This window comes from Mus caroli, unplaced genomic scaffold (assembly GCF_978045245.1).
Source record: "Mus caroli unplaced genomic scaffold, Mus_caroli_1 scaffold_9, whole genome shotgun sequence".
NCBI lineage: Eukaryota > Metazoa > Chordata > Mammalia > Rodentia > Muridae > Mus > Mus caroli.
In genome coordinates, this window is record NW_028227264.1 from 58,508,460 (window position 1) to 58,515,136 (window position 6,677).

Genomic DNA, 6,677 nt, shown 5'->3' on the forward strand with positions numbered 1-6,677 from the left:
CTCTGTCTTCTGCCTGGGAGGCTGCTCGTGTGGCCACCCTACCTGCGACCCTGGCCGTCTGCCTCCCAGAGTTGGCCAGAAGACAGAAGTGGGGTTGGAGGCAAGTGGGTGACCTCTGTCTACCCCTCTACTCCTCACCACAGCCCTGTCTTGGTTGGGGGTCTCCTGCTGGGGATCCTCCAAACTCTAGCTCTTTCTGGGATCCAACAGTGTCACCTCCCTTGTGATGCCTAATACTGATCTTTGTCTTAGCTGGGTTTCTGTTGCTGCAGTTAAACAACCTGGGGAGGAAAGGGTTTATTTGGCTTACATTTCTCCATCACACTCATGAAGGGAAGTCAGGGCGGAAACTCAAGTGTGGTCATATATTTTTCTGAACATACTTCTTGCCTTTGAAGATACTGGACTTTAAATATATACTGTAGCTATCTTCAAACAAACTAGAAGAGGGCATCAGATCCCATTATGGATGGTTGTGAGCCACCCATGTAGTTGCTGGGAATTAAATTCAGGACCTCTGGAAGAGAAGTCAGTGCTCTTAACCACCAAGCCATCTCTCCAGCCCGAGACTGTACTTTTGGTGGACCTTGCAGCCAAGTTAATAATATGCCTTGAGATCATCTAAGACTACATAGTTAGCCTGCTATCCTCAGCTTAAGTTTGACTTGCCTTGAAGAGAACCACAGAGCCAGTCCTACTATACCTTGTATTTCTCCCATGCAACCTGCTTTTACAACCAAAGCCAATGCATATGTTTAATCTTCAGTTATGGACTCTTCCATGCCCCTGACAGAATAGTATGTGTGTGTGTTATGGTAATCATTTGCTGAAAGCAAGCAGCCATCAGGTTAAAAGCAATTTTAAGTAACAAATATCCCATAAATGTTGGAAGCAACATGTGGATATAAGTTGATAACATCTGTGTGGCTTGGAGTGATATTCTGAGTCTCTTTAATAATGTTTTCCCTCATAAATCTCTATTAAAGAATCTCTCTCTCTCTCTCTCTCTCTCTCTCTCTCTCTCTCTCTCTCTCTGTCTTAGACACACCTTCTCCTTTTATTTATTTTATGTATATGGGTACACTGCCACTCTTCAGACACACCAGAAGAGGGCATCAGATCCCACTACAGATGGCTGTGAGCCACCATGTGGTTGCTGGGAATTGAACTCAGGACCTCTGGAAGTGCAGTCAGTGCTCTTAACCACTGAGCCATCTCTCCAGCCAGAATCTCTCATATTTATGTCACGTTTTCCATGTTCTTCAGAGCAAACTCTTTGTTAGGGAGAGACAGAGAGAAAGACACAGGTCTCTTTGTCTCTGTCTCTCTCTCCCCCACACACATCTACACACAGAAAGGGACACAGAGCAGGTAGTTACAGACAGACAAAACAAACAGACCAACAACCACAACTACAGACAGACAGAAAACACACAGAGAGAAGTGGAAAATTCAAACTTGAGCTCTCTCTTGGTTAACTACTTCAAGAGCAAGATTTTTTTCTCACCCCTCAATTGGATATAGACACATTTGTATACTCTTGTGATGTCTTTAGTGTGTAATCAATGCACTCAGTCAGGAACCCAGAGGCAGGAACTGAAGCAGCGACCCTGGAGGAATGCTGCTTACCGGCTTACACAGCCCAGACCCACCTACCTAGGAATGGTACCACCCACTGTGGGCTGGGTTCTTCCACATCGATCAGTAATCAAGAAAATGCCCCACAGACTTGCCCACAGGCAGTCTGACAGGGGCAATCCCTCAACTGAGGCTGCCTCTTCCCAGAAGATTCTAGCTTGTGTCAAGCTGACAGGAAGCCACCCAGGACAACTGTCAAGGTGAAAGGGTCTGGAATCATGGAGGAGACAAGCTTCTGGCGTGTCTGTGAGAGTTTCTCTACTGGGCTGAGGTGAGAGAGCCCATCCTACTGTGGATCACTCCGGTCCATGAGTTGGGGTCCTGGCTGACTAATAAAGCGAAAGAAAGCTCGCTCTCCCTCTCTCTCTCTCTCTCTCTCTCTCTCTCTCTCTGATTCCAGACTGTGGATATAATATGACCAGCTGCCTTATCTCCTACTGTCTCAACATAATGATAACATCAGCATCATCATCATCATCATCATAATTTAAACACACCCTAAGCCCTTGTTAGGGGTGTGTTTCCAGCTGCCTTAATTTCCCAGTATTCAATCCCGTCCTTGCCGTGAAGGGTTGTGAGTGGTAAGCCAAAATAAACCCTTCCATCCTTATGTTCCTCTTGCCAGACATTCTGTTACACAACAAGGACCATCACTAACATATCCTTCTTCCTTGTGCATCATGATGGCTGCGTCTGCTGCTCTCTAGGTGCTCCGCTAGTCCCCTCTGAAGAGTCCCCCCTTTAAATGTTTGAGTCAAGCCTTTTCTTCATATACCACACTACTCCTGCAGGGATCTCGGCCTTGCTCTGGTTTGAATGTGAAATGTCCCCACAGGTTCATATGTGGAAGGCTTGGTCCTCGGCTGATGGTGACAGACAGAACCTTTGAGAAGTGGGGCCAAGCTGGAAGGAAAGAGTTAACTGGGGGCATGTCCTGGGTGCTTATACCCGGTTCCCAGTCTGCCCCTCTCTGAGCTTCCTGCCCACTCTAAGATGGGGAACCTACAACACACACACCTACCACACACAGCACTCCAAGCACACGGAGCTGTGTCATCGGCCCTAAGAAACTTATTTTAGCCATTACATTTATTGGGGCCTCCCAAGATGGCTCAGCAGATAAGAGCACTTGCTGCCAAGCTATACTGACCTGGGTTCGACCCCTGCCTGGTGTCGACATGATAGAAAAAGAACCAAGTCCTACAAGTTGTCCTCTTACTTCCATGCGTGTGCTATGTATGTGTGTTACTCTTCCACTAAATTAATTAATTGATTAATTAATTAATAATATTAAAATTTTTTTTAAAACCCTAAACTCTTGGACATGTTTCCTGATATCAGTGGTTTGGGTCTTAATTGAAATACATGGTTAGCAATAAACTATTAAAAGTTGGATGATTTTATAAGTTAATTGAACATACAAAGTAGATGCTTTTCCATTTTATCCTTCTTGTGTATTTAGATATCAAAAACAAAGATGCCCGGGGCTCTTAACCACTGAGCCGTTGCTCAAGCCTCCTACACCTTATTTTTTGAGGCATGGCCTCTCATTAAACCTGGTGCTCACCGATTAGAGCAGAGAGCCCAAGGATCCTCTCATCATTTCTTTTTCTTTCTTTCTTCCTTTTTTTTTTTTTTTTTTTTGGTTTTCTGAGACAGGGTTTCTCTGTGTAGCCCTGGCTGTTCTGGAACTCACTCTGTAGACCAGGCTGGCCTCGAACTCAGAAATCCACCTGCCTCTGCTTCCCAAGTGCTGGGATTAAAGATGTGTACCACCACTGTCCTGTGGATTCTCTCATCTCTACATCCCCCATGCTGGGATTTTAGGCACAGGCCACCATGTCCCACTTCTTATGGGGGCCCAATCAATTTAGCTCCTCACACTTGCCTGGCAAGCACTTCACCAGCTGCGCCATCTGCCCAGCCTTCCCTCGGTCTTAGCTATTCAAAAGTAACGAATGCACTGTGATTAGGGGCTACTATGAAATACTAAGGATGGCTAGGCGAGAGAGAGGATGGGAGCAGGCCATTGCCAAGGATGGCTGGAAAACAGGTGATGTGTTAGAATAGTGGCTCGTGTCCAAATATAGCATGCCAGGACAGAGCAGTTCCATGAGTAAGAGGTTTACTGGGAGAGAGAGGGGCAAGATGGCGGTGGAAAGAGAAGGGGGGAAGAGAGAGAGAGATTAGGGGACCTTTCTTTATGTATGGGTGATGACATGGGTGATGATGTAACACAGGTAAAGGTAGGAGGTGAGCTAAGTGGATTCTGGGAATATGGTGGCTGTTGCCTTGGCAACAAGTCTGTGGGCCATGCCTATGTGATGTCACAGGTTTCGGAGGTCCTGATGCCAACAGCAGGTAGTATAGAAAGTGTAATTGACCAACATGGCTGCAACTTTGTTCTCAGTTCTGCCTGGCCCGGGAGCTAACTGCACATTGATGGAAAGGCTTTTGACTTAAGAAAGTATCACTGCCCCGAGGGGGTGAGAACTCTTAGGATCATAGCTCTGGATGCTAGGGACAGGGGCTTTGAAGACTGTTACCAAAGTGGGCAGTGTGACATTAAAGTTGGCACCTCTTTTCTGGGTGTTTACTGTCTGTGAATAATGGACCTGCCTAGACCTTAATATTCCTTTCAGTGCAGCTCTTCTGGGGCTCAGTTTTATTGCCAGTAGTCCTGTGGACTGAACCCCACTGTTAGACACACACTACTTGGATCTTAGAGTCCCTAAGGAATCTTTAGTGAGGCAGCAAAGATGGGGGAGGGGGCAGCGAGATGGCTCAACTGGTCTAGGTGCGAAACACCAAACCTTACCACCTGACATCAATCCCTGGGACCTACACGGTAGAAGGAGAAAAAACAACTCCCGCTATTGTCTTCTGTCCTCCACCAAGAACCTGCATACATATAGATACACACACAGAGTAAATAAATGAACGGATAAATATGTGTAAATGATGGTAAGCACTTGACGGGGAGAGAGCCCTGTGCTAACATTTCTCACTGGGGTGGAGAAAGATCTCGCACTGAGTCAGGAATAGACAGGACACTAGAACGGCCTTAGCATTCCTTCCAGGCAGGAAACCCCTTCGAAATCTCTCCCACACCCTCCGCAGTTCAGGCAGGTTTTTACATCTCTCTTCATAATGCACAGTGCTATGTGACACTGCAATGACCTTCAGGGAAGGCCAAGGAGCATTTGCCTTCCTCCTCTTCGGCTTAAGCCCCACACTGCCCCAGTCCCTGCAGCCATGGCTAAGGGACATGAACACCAGCTGTAAGGAAAGGTTAGAGTACAGCCTCCTCACGGCCACTGTCCCACACTCCTTGACGATTCTCTGGAAGTGAGCCTGACCATCACTTGAGCTGCTGGGGATGGAGGGTAGGGGGCTTAAACAAGACTGCCCCTCACCCCACAGGTTCTATTCTGCCTCCCCCTCTGATTTCCTTGGCTTCTGAGCTGAGGAGGAAGTTGGACACACACACACACACACACACACACACCCCACACACACACACCCCAGCCTGCCCTGCTTTTTAGGAGGGCTTGAGGTTTGCTGGGCCAGGCCCACAGCTTGGGCAATGCCTGTGTCTTCCTGTGGTGCAACCCAAGGATGTTCAGTGCTGGGGTGTGTGTCAGGGGGAGGAAGGGGCAAGATGGGGGAGGTGCCCCGCTCTTCCCTGAAAGCGCTCTACAGAGAATGGCTGGGGTGGGAAGAGGGCCTAGTTTCTACTTCATCTCTGCTGTCTTGGCTGTTCTCTGGCAAAAGAGAATCTTTGTTCTATCACCAAGAAGGACCCAAAGCTGTCTCACCAGATGAGGTCCCAAGGTCACATTTACACTCAGGGGCCTGACTTATGTTTTGATAGTTTCTGGGGTTCTCATGCCAGGGTATTTGCTAGCTTTAGCCGTACCAAACCCGTGTAAGGTCACCTAATGATAACAGGACAAACTATCCTCCTGAGGTAGTCTTTCTTACCCAGTAGCCAGAGTGGGTGTGCCCCATAGAACCTGTGAGAGGCCACCCATATCATCTACAATGTATAGCTACCAGCCCCCACCCCCTGACCCCAGTCGGATCCCTGACACTGGACTTGGACTGTCCTCTGACCTTTAGCTAGGAACCTCTAGGAGTTCAACATCCTTGTCCTTAGACATAGTCACCCCTCCCCCCATTGGTGACCTCTACCATTCTATCTAGACAGGGCTTACTTTCAAGTCTGTCCCTCAGGTGACAGTGCAGATGACAGCCTTTTCACGTCTGGGAGGCTGTGCGTGGTGGGATAGGCCTATGATCTCAGATACTTGAGAGGCCAGTGATAGAAAGGCCGTGATCAATTCAAGGCACTCCTGGGAAGCTTACTGAGAAGTTAAGAGAAACGAAACAAAGAAAGAAACAAAGGAACAAAGGAGGCTGGTGATGCAGTTTAGTGGCAGTGCATTTGCCTCGCATCCCTGAGGCCCTGGATCCAATGCCCAGCACTGAAACAGAGTGAAGAAGAGAATCACTAGGGAGGGGGTACCCCTCAGCTGGCAGAGTTCTTGCCTAGAATGTCTGAGTCCCCACGTCTGACTCACATAAACACACACACACACACACACGTACACACATGAGCACACACACAGTATACACACACATATGTATATATGTAAAATCTGGGGTTCTTATGCATAGATAAATGTACACACATACACACATGAGCATACACACACTATATCTATAAAATCTTCTAGGGTTCTCATGTATACACACATGTATACATGTACACACATGAGTACACACACAATGTGTGCATACACACACATATATCTTCTGGTGTTCTCATGTGTATATATGTGTAACACACACACACACACATACACACACACACACACACACACACACACACCGGTGGGAGGCCATGGTCCTCAAAACTCAGTAGGTTTGGGAGGGCAGGGGAACTCAGGTAAGGAATTTACTGGTTCCTAGCTCAGATCTGGTCTTGTGGCTGAAGGAAGCACTGACAGGAGGGGTTGGGGAGGGGGCTCCAAGGT

At 47.6% G+C, this 6,677-nt stretch overlaps 1 protein-coding gene across 1 annotated transcript in view; it reads right to left on the reverse strand.

Moving 5' to 3' along the window:
* Positions 1-6,677, reverse strand: part of Cdh23 (cadherin related 23) — a 383,664-nt gene that overhangs the window by 36,140 nt on the left and 340,847 nt on the right. The gene's annotated exons all lie outside the window — the stretch shown is intronic.